This window comes from Emys orbicularis, chromosome 1 (assembly GCF_028017835.1).
Source record: "Emys orbicularis isolate rEmyOrb1 chromosome 1, rEmyOrb1.hap1, whole genome shotgun sequence".
In the NCBI taxonomy this organism is placed as follows: domain Eukaryota; kingdom Metazoa; phylum Chordata; order Testudines; family Emydidae; genus Emys; species Emys orbicularis.
In genome coordinates, this window is record NC_088683.1 from 1645811 (window position 1) to 1655042 (window position 9232).

Genomic DNA, 9232 nt, shown 5'->3' on the forward strand with positions numbered 1-9232 from the left:
TCTGAAATTAGACCAAGCAAAGGGAGAGGCGAATAAGAAAAGTTTGGATGAGCCCAGGCAGCCTTGTGAGCTGATGGCTTTATCTAGTCAGCAGTTTGGGAAGGCAAGGATAGTGAAACATAAGTGTCCCTATACCTTACCTGTTACCTATGTGGAGAATTGTGACAGTGAAGGAAATGTGCCTGTGTCTGTCAGGGGTATTGACTTGCCTATGGAGGAAGCTACCTCGGTCTCCAAGCAGTTGTCTGTGAACAGCCCTGTGCGCTGGGACAAGGAAAATGAAATCCCAAGCTATGTGTCTGGTAAAGGAGAAGGTGTCTCCGGCTCTTCTTTGTCTGTGAAGCAGACTGTGATGGTCGAGGGTGATTCAGTTGTCTCAGAGTTGGTTCTGGATTCAACTAAAGCCCAGAAGGGAATGGTCTTAAGTTTGTGTCTGCTGGCGAGAATGGAACTGTAACTAGGTGGCATCCGGTTAGTGTCCTAGCAAAATCCCAGAGACCAGACAATTCTGGTGCTTGTATTTGGCCTATTGCTAATGTGTGGTTGGAAAAGGATGTAGCAACTCTGTCTAATCAGGGTGATATCCTAGCCAGGGCACAAGGAGAGCAAGAAGGTGATTTAATTGTGTTACCCACTGATGGTTTGACAACTTGTAGCAAGAAGGAAAAGATTCCTGAACTTGTGTGTGTGGCAAAGGGAAGGAGAAGGCTTCTAACCTTTTATCTAGTGAGTCTATGAGTTTGCCTGCAAGGGGATTGTGTAGAAATCTGCCTGATGGGACGAAGGTGATCATGGATGTGAGTAAGACCCAGACAGAGTCTGTTGTTGCTCAGGGAAGTGTTCCTTTAGAGCAAGCCCCAGGTGAAGAGGGTAAGGGCAGAATTTCTGTGGGGGGTGAACTGTGGCTTAGAAAAGCTGCTGGGGAAAGGAATCCTCATGGTAATCTGTGCAAGCAGCTTGCTACAGCTAAAGGGTGTGAAAGTGATTTAATCAAGGAAGTTTCAGTTCCTAACAGCCAGAAATTTTCTGTTGTAAATGGATCCACTGACTTTCCTTTTGTAAGATCCAGTGTGGATAGCTCTGAGAAGGTCTCAGATGGAGTAAAAGCTGTTAAGAAAGTTGAGCAGCCCTATAACCAAGTGGCTGTGTGTGGCCAGCTTGTTGGGAAGACAATGGTGTTGGAACAGGACTGTCTCCATGCTAATTCTGTGAGTGAGCTGTCTGTGCTTCAGGGTCTGAGGACAGATTTGGTTACTGGTGTTTCAGAGCAGAACAGTTTTATGGCTGAATGCTTAAGGATATAGGGGAGAGCAAGCCAACTCTCACCCTCATACTGTTTGGATTCGTGTGGTCTCTCTTTAAGACAGAGTCGAGCCTTGAAATTGAAAGCAGATGAAAATTTGCAAATTACCTGGCTGGCAGGGAGAAGAAAGATTTGCTAATAGCTGTTAGCAAAGAGAGCACACCCAATCAGCCAGTGAATTCTGTTAAGCAAAAGAAATCAGGCTTTGATCCTTCAGGACAAGGAGGAAAGAGAAAACTGAATTTTGCAAAGGGAAGCCACAGAGTAGTCCTAAAACCCCAAAACCCCAATGGTATTGAGTCAAAGGTGTGGCATGACAAACATGACTGTAAATGGACACTTTCAATGGATTTGTAAAAAGCAACAGAGGGTCCTGTGGCACCTTTAAGACTAACAGAAGTATTGGAGCATAAGCTTTCGTGGGTGAATGCCCACTTCATCAGACGCAAGTAATGGAAATTTCCAGAGGCAGGTATAAATCAGTATGGAGATAACGAGGTTAGTTCAATCAGGGAGGGTGAGGTGCTCTGCTAGCAGTTGAGGTGTGAACACCAAGGGAGGAGAAACTGCTTCTGTAGTTGGATAGCCATTCACAGTCTTTGTTTAATCCTGATCTGATGGTGTCAAATTTGCAAATGAACTGGAGCTCAGCAGTTTCTCTTTGGAGTCTGGTCCTGAAGTTTTTTTGCTGTAAGATGGCTACCTTTACATCTGCTATTGTGTGGCCAGGGAGGTTGAAGTGTTCTCCTACAGGTTTTTGTATATTGCCATTCCTGATATCTGACTTGTGTCCATTTATCCTCTTGCGTAGTGACTGTCCAGTTTGGCCAATGTACATAGCAGAGGGGCATTGCTGGCATATGATGGCATATATAACATTGGTGGACATGCAGGTGAATGAGCCGGTGATGTTGTAGCTGATCTGGTTAGGTCCTGTGATGGTGTTGCTGGTGTAGATATGTGGGCAGAGTTGGCATCGAGGTTTGTTGCATGGGTTGGTTCCTGAGTTAGAGTTGTTATGGTGCGGTGCGTGGTTGCTGGTGAGAATATGCTTAAGGTTGGCGGGTTGTCTGTGGGCGAGGACTGGCCTGCCTCCCAAGGTCTGTGAAAGTGAGGGATCATTGTCCAGGATGGGTTGTAGATCACTGATGATGCGTTGGAGAGGTTTAAGCTGAGGACTGTAGGTGATGGCCAGTGGAGTTCTGTTGGTTTCTTTTGGGGTCCTGTCTTGTAGCAGGAGGCTTCTGGGTACACCTCTGGCTCTGTTGATTTGTTTCTTTATTTCCTTGTGTGGGTATCGTAGTTTTGAGAATGCTTGGTGAAGATCTTGTAGGTGTTGGTCTCTGTCAGAGGGGTTGGAGCAGATGCGATTGTACCTCAGTGCTTGGCTGTAGACGATGGATCGTGTGGTGTGTCTGGGGTGGAAGCTGGAGGCATGAAGGTAGGTGTAGCGGTCGGTGGGTTTTCGGTATAGGGTGGTGTTAACGTGGCCATCGCTTATTTGTACGGTGGTGTCTAGGAAGTGGACCTCCCGTGTAGATTGGTCCAGGCTGAGGTTGATGGTGGGGTGGAAGCTGTTGAAATCATGGTGGAATTCTTCCAGGGTCTCCTTCCCATGGGTCCAGATGATGAAGATGTCATCAATGTAGCGTAGGTAGAGAAGGGGCATGAGTGGACGAGAGCTGAGGAAGCGTTGTTCCAGGTCAGCCATAAAAATGTTGGCATATTGTGGGGCCATGCGGGTGCCCATAGCGGTGCCACTGGTCTGGAGGTATATATTGTCACCAAATTTGAAATAATTGTGCGTGAGGATAAAGTCACAGAGCTCAGCAATAAGTTGTGCTGTGTCATCATCAGGGATACTGTTCCTGACAGCTTGTATTCCATCTGTGTGTGGGATGTTTGTGTAGAGAGCCTCTACATCCATGGTGGCTAGGATGGTGTTTTCTGGGAGGTCACCAATGCATTGTAGTTTTCTCAGGAAATCTGTGGTGTCACGGAGATAGCTGGGAGTGCTGGTGGCATAGGGTCTGAGTAAGGAGTCCACATATCCAGACAGTCCTTCAGTGAGAGTGACAATGCCCGAGATGATGGGGCGTCCAGGATTTCCAGGTTTGTGGATCTTGGGTAGTAGATAGAATAACCCCGGTCGGGGCTCTAAGGGTATGTTGATTTGTTCCTGTGTTAGTGTAGGGAGTGTCCTGAGTAGATGGTGCAGTTTCTTAGTGTATTCCTCAGTGGGATCTGAGGAAAGTGGCCTGTAGAATTTGGTATTGGAGAGTTGTCTGGCAGCCTCCTTCTGGTAGTCAGACCTGTTCATGATGACAACAGCACCTCCTTTATCAGCCTCTTTGATGATAATGTCAGGGTGGTTTCTGAGGCTGTGGATGGCATTGCGTTCTGCACGACTTAGGTTATGAGGCAAGCGATGTTGTTTTTCCACAATTTCTGCCTGTGCACGTCGGCGGAAGCATTCTATGTATAGGTCCAGACTGTCATTTCGACCCTCAGGAGGAGTCCATGTGGAGTTCTTCTTCCTGTGTTGTTGGTGGGAGGGTAGCTGTGTATCAGTGCACTGTTCAGTGTTATCTTGAAAGTATTCTTTGAGTCGGAGGCGGCGAAAGTAGGCTTCCAGATCACCGCAGAACTGTATCATGTTCGTGGGGGTGCTGGGGCAAAAAGATAGTCCCCGAGATAGGACAGACTCTTCTGCTGGGTTGAGTGTGTAGCTGGATAAATTGACAATATTGCTGGGTGGGTTAGGGGTACCCCTGTTGTGGCCCCATGTGGCAGGTAGGATTTTAGACAGCTTACGGTCCTTTTTCCTTTGTAGAGAGGTGAAGTGTGTAATGTAGATCTCCTGTCTTATTTTAGTAAAGTCCATTTGTGTGGAGGGTTGGTTATTTATGAAAGTCTCCAGGTTGGAGAGCTCTTTCTTGATGTTTTTCTGTTTGCTGTATAGGATGCTGATCAGGTGGTTCCTCAGTTTCTTTGATAGTGTATGGCATAATCTCTCACTGTGGTCTGTGCAGTATGTAGATAGCAATGGATTTTTCACCTTCAGTCCATTTGGTATGATGTCCATCCGTTTGCATTTGGAAAGGAAGATGATATCTGTCTGTATTTGTGCAAGTTTCTTCATGAGGTTGATAGATTTCCATTCCATACGGCTAAATGCAGTGCCTTGCATGGTGTCAAGTATCAGAGGGGTAGCCGTGTTAGTCTGAATCTGTAAAAAGCAACAGAGGGTCCTGTGGCACCTTTAAGACTAACAGAAGTATTGGGAGCATAAGCTTTCGTGGGTAAGAACCTCACTTCTTCAGATGCAAGTAATGGAAATCTCCAGAGGCAGGTATAAATCAGTATGGAGATAACGAGGTTAGTTCAATCAGGGAGGGTGAGGTGCTCTGCTAGCAGTTGAGGTGTCCTGAGTCATGTCAACACAGCCTGATTCTCAGGGGCTTACCGCTCAGCACTGTTGCCCCTTTATGGGGGCTCCAGCTGAGGACCCCAAAACTGAGGCCCTGTTGAAAGTCTTGACCAAAGAACATAGAGCAGCTGCGTTCAGAGCCAGAGCCCTGAGGAAATGCTTTGGGGAGCTGAAGCTTTTCAGGTAAAGCCTCGGGACAGCAGGATGTTACAGCACCTGACCCCTGGGGCAGGAACTTCCCCATGTCCCGTTTGTTAGCTCTAGGGACAGGATGGATGTCATGAGTCACTTGCTGGGTGAAATTGTCTCAGCCAATCAGAGCCCAGCGGTCCTGCAGTTACTGATTCAGGCCTCAGACCGCCAGCCCCTGCACCCTGGCTGGGTGGGGTGTTGCGGTTTGTGGATTCACTGGATGTTATTCAGCACCCCCCAGCTGGCATTAGAGCCATTGGGCCCTTCCCTGTGCTGCAGCCGAGCCACACAGTGACCACGTGGGGCACCTCCTCATTCCAGTCACTGACGTGGGGCCAGCACAAACCAGTCTTGCTGCCGACCCTTCTCCTGGAAAGGGAAACAGCAGCCGGCTTCCTGCCAGAGCCACCACCTGGTCAGCCCCCGCCAAGCCCCAGAGCAACAGAGAGACATGCAGGAGTGGAGAGCTGAAACCGCTGGCACTGCCCTGTCCACTCAGGGTGGTGCTGGGTGACTGGAACTGCTCTCAGCTCAGCCCAGAGCCAGGAGCAGGAGGTGTCACCCCGTGTCCAGGAAGGCTGGAGGTGAGCTCTTGCTGGCATAGAGCCCCTCTCTCCAGCTCTCAGCAGCGCCGGTGAAGGCCAGTACGCAGGCCATGGATGGTGCCTTGAGGGACGGGAAAGTAACTAACACAAACTGACCCAAAGTAAAACACCAGCCCCCTCTTCTTCCCCTTCCCCATTCCCTTCGGGGGTTCTCTGGGCACTAGACTTTCTCGGTCCACGACAAGTGATGCTGACTAATGTGTGTTTCCAGTGCCTGCCTGCAGCCACGTACACTCAGCTCGACTCAGAGCTGAACACCACCACAACCTGGGACGCTCTCTGAATATATCAGCCAAACCCAGCTTTCACCCCTAGGGGACAGGCCTAACGCTGCAGAGGGCCATCAAGCTGTCAGTCTGGATTCAGAAAAGGCAGAAATCTTCAACAACTGTTGCTGTTCTGAATTTGGAGAGAAGCAGGAAGATGTACTCATCTTTTACAGTGATAATGACATACCTGCTATTCCACTGCTAGCTGGAGAGGATTTAAACAGCAACTAATGAAAAAAAACATTTTTTAATTCAGCAGGACTGGGTAACTTGCACCAAGAGTATTACAAGAAGTGACCTGTCTGAAGAAATAATGTTGATTCCAAGAAATCTTGGAACACCAGGGAAGTTTCATGACTGGAAAAAAGCGAATGTTGTGTCAGTATTTAAAAAGAGTAGATGGGATGACCTGGGTAACTAGAGGCCAATTAGCCTGATTTTGGTCATAGGCAAGGTAACTGTGCTGACATGATAGGTTTAGACTCTGTAAGACATTGTCTTAGTGCCTCTGGACTGTTGATTAAAATCTGCACTTTACACAATCAGTGTAGCCCACATTAAATAAACTAAGAACTGGCTAATGGATAGATCTCAAAAAGGCAAATATCACCCAGCAGGGGTGTTTCTGGGGAGAGGATCCCATCCAGGGATTGGTTCTCAGATCAGTGCTATTCAATATCTGCATCAACAATCTGCAAGAAAATCTAAAATCGTTGATGGTGATAGTAGCAGATGACAGAAGACTTGGTGGACTGTTAAATAAAATATGGTTCATTTAACTGGCAGAATTTGCAGACGTCTTTGTTCTCAATATAATATGGAATGTGCACCACATTTTAAATTTCACTTTGTCAGAGAAATGTGGCTGAACTAGTGACTGACGTAATTCTACTGACTTTAGTGGAGATGATTCAACAATGAATTTGGCCCACTTAGTAGAAAAATATAAATCAGATAATAATTACCAACTTGGAAAAAAATTGGTTTTGGAAGTGTGAATTTATTAAATAATTGAATGCATGTGAATTCCTTTCCATCCCAAATAGACAGAGCCAACATGCCTTCTATTTATATATAAAAAGAGCAGTAAAATGCTTCCATATTTCTCATAAAAATAGTAAATCTCTCAGGTTCTAAAATCTATGTTTTCTCTAATGTTGAAAGGTTTAGGTAAGTACAAGTCTGAATTCTATAATCTTTTCTGCATTAGCTGCAGGAATTACACTCTGATCTCTTTCCCAATGAAAAATATTAACCTTTGCCAAGTATGGTAACTAAAAAGAGGTCTAGATCCTTTATCAATCAAGATTTCCAAGACATTAATATGGACAGATGCTACTTCAAACTAAGATGAAAGCTACACACTATCATGATCACAATTTGTGCTCTATATGGTTCTGTAACCACAGTTAAACTCAAGGAAGATTTTAAAAGTGTGACTTTCTTTGTTTAAAAAAGGAGAAGTAGTTCCCTGCTTCCAGGAGACAGGGGATATGGGGAAACAGACCGCGTGGGGCTGCTGGGGGTGGGGGTCAGACAGGGGCTCCTAAGTGGTAGTTGGGGAGGAAAGACTGGGGTAGGGGCTGAATGGGAGTAGGGGTTCAGGGCCACAGGGGGGAGGGAGGTGCAGGGCCACATGAGGGGAGGGGGCGGATGAGTGGGGGCACAGAGACATATGGGGTTGGGGGTGCAAGGAGATATGGGGTGCAGGGACACATGGGGACAGGGGCAGCTGTGTCTGGCTAAATGGGAGGGGCTAGGGATCAGCCAGGGTCTGCATGGGGGTGTGACAATGCGGTTCTGGCGGAACCCAACTGAGAGTGCCAACTCAGGACAAATTGCTCAAACAGGGCAGTTACAGCCCAAGGCTGGGGTTTTTTCCACCTCTAAGGCAAACCAAACCAGCCAGACTAGGACGACTTCGGTCTCACCCCACTGGCTAACCGCAAGTCTCACAAGCAATCTCCTTAGACACTCCAGTTTCCCAGTATTACCACCAGTGCCACTCGTTATGGGGACAAATGGTTATGAAAACCAAGACCCCCGTAAAAGAAAAAGGTTCTCCTGATCCCAAAGGACCAAGCCCCAAACCCAGGTCAATATACAAATCAGATCTTACCCACAAATCACGCTGTTGCCAATCCTTTAGAACCTAAAATCTAAAGGTTTATTCATAAAAGGAAAAAGATAGAGATGAGAGCTAGAATTGGTTAAATGTAATCAATTACATACAGTAATGGCAAAGTTCTTGGTTCAGGCTTGCAGCAGCGATAGAATAAACTGCAGGTTAAATCAAGTCTCTGGAATACATCCCCCGCTGGGATGGGTTATCAGTCCTTTGTTGAAAGCTTCAGCTTGTAGCAAAGTTCCTCCAGAGGTATGAAGCAGGATTGAAGACAAGATGGAGATGAGGCATCAGCCTTATATAGTCTTTTCCAGGTGTAAGAACACCTCTTTGTCCTTACTTTGGAAAATCACAGCAAAATGGAGTCTGGAGTCACATGGGCCAGTTCCCGCATACTTTGCTGAGTCTCAAGGCATATTTGCCTTCTCTCAATGGGTCCATTGTATAGCTGATGGTCCTTAATGGGCCATCAAGCAGGCTAGGCAGAGCTAACACCAGTTTGTCTGGGATGTCACCCAGTAGCATAGCATAAGTTTGAAATACAGACAGTATAGAGCCAATATTCATAACTTCAACTACAACATTGATACATACATATAGAGAGCATAATCATAACCAGTAAACCATAACCTTGTCTTAGACACCCCATTTGACTCCCTTTATACAAGATTTTGGTGCCACTACAGGACCTTGGTTGCAACAATGATCTATATGGTCCCAGGTTATATCAATAACGTCACACCCCCAATGCAAAATTGATGCAGGAAGGGATGACACAAACATTCCTGACTGCATCCCAAGAGCTCCCCATCCTTGGGTTTGTCTCACTACGACTAGTATTGGGGTTAGAAGCCATATCAGAGTATAACAGAAATGGTTTATCAAAATTGTGTTCAACAACATGATTGAATCTCTCTACAAACTCAAGGTAAAACTTGGTTAGAACAATAGTGGATTGGATCTGCTCTTGCAACATGGTTCCTGTATGTCTCATGTGATCTTGCCAAGAGCTAAAGAAAACAGCTACTTTATCCATACAAGCTCTGGCAAATGTTTGGAACCCAATTAACATTAAATCAATGTAGATATTAATGATGTTCATAGTACAGGAATCTTGGCATTTAACCATGAAAGCAATATGGTAGTGTGCCTTAGTTTCCCTTCTCATACAGCACATTAGGTCTGGAATGTCTTTTCTCCTGTGAAAAGTTCCAATACTGTTTACAGGCATCAACTGTGAAACATCAGTATAACAAGGCCTTTTAACATAAAGTGTGTTCTCATGTATTCCTTTTAACATGTTCAAGG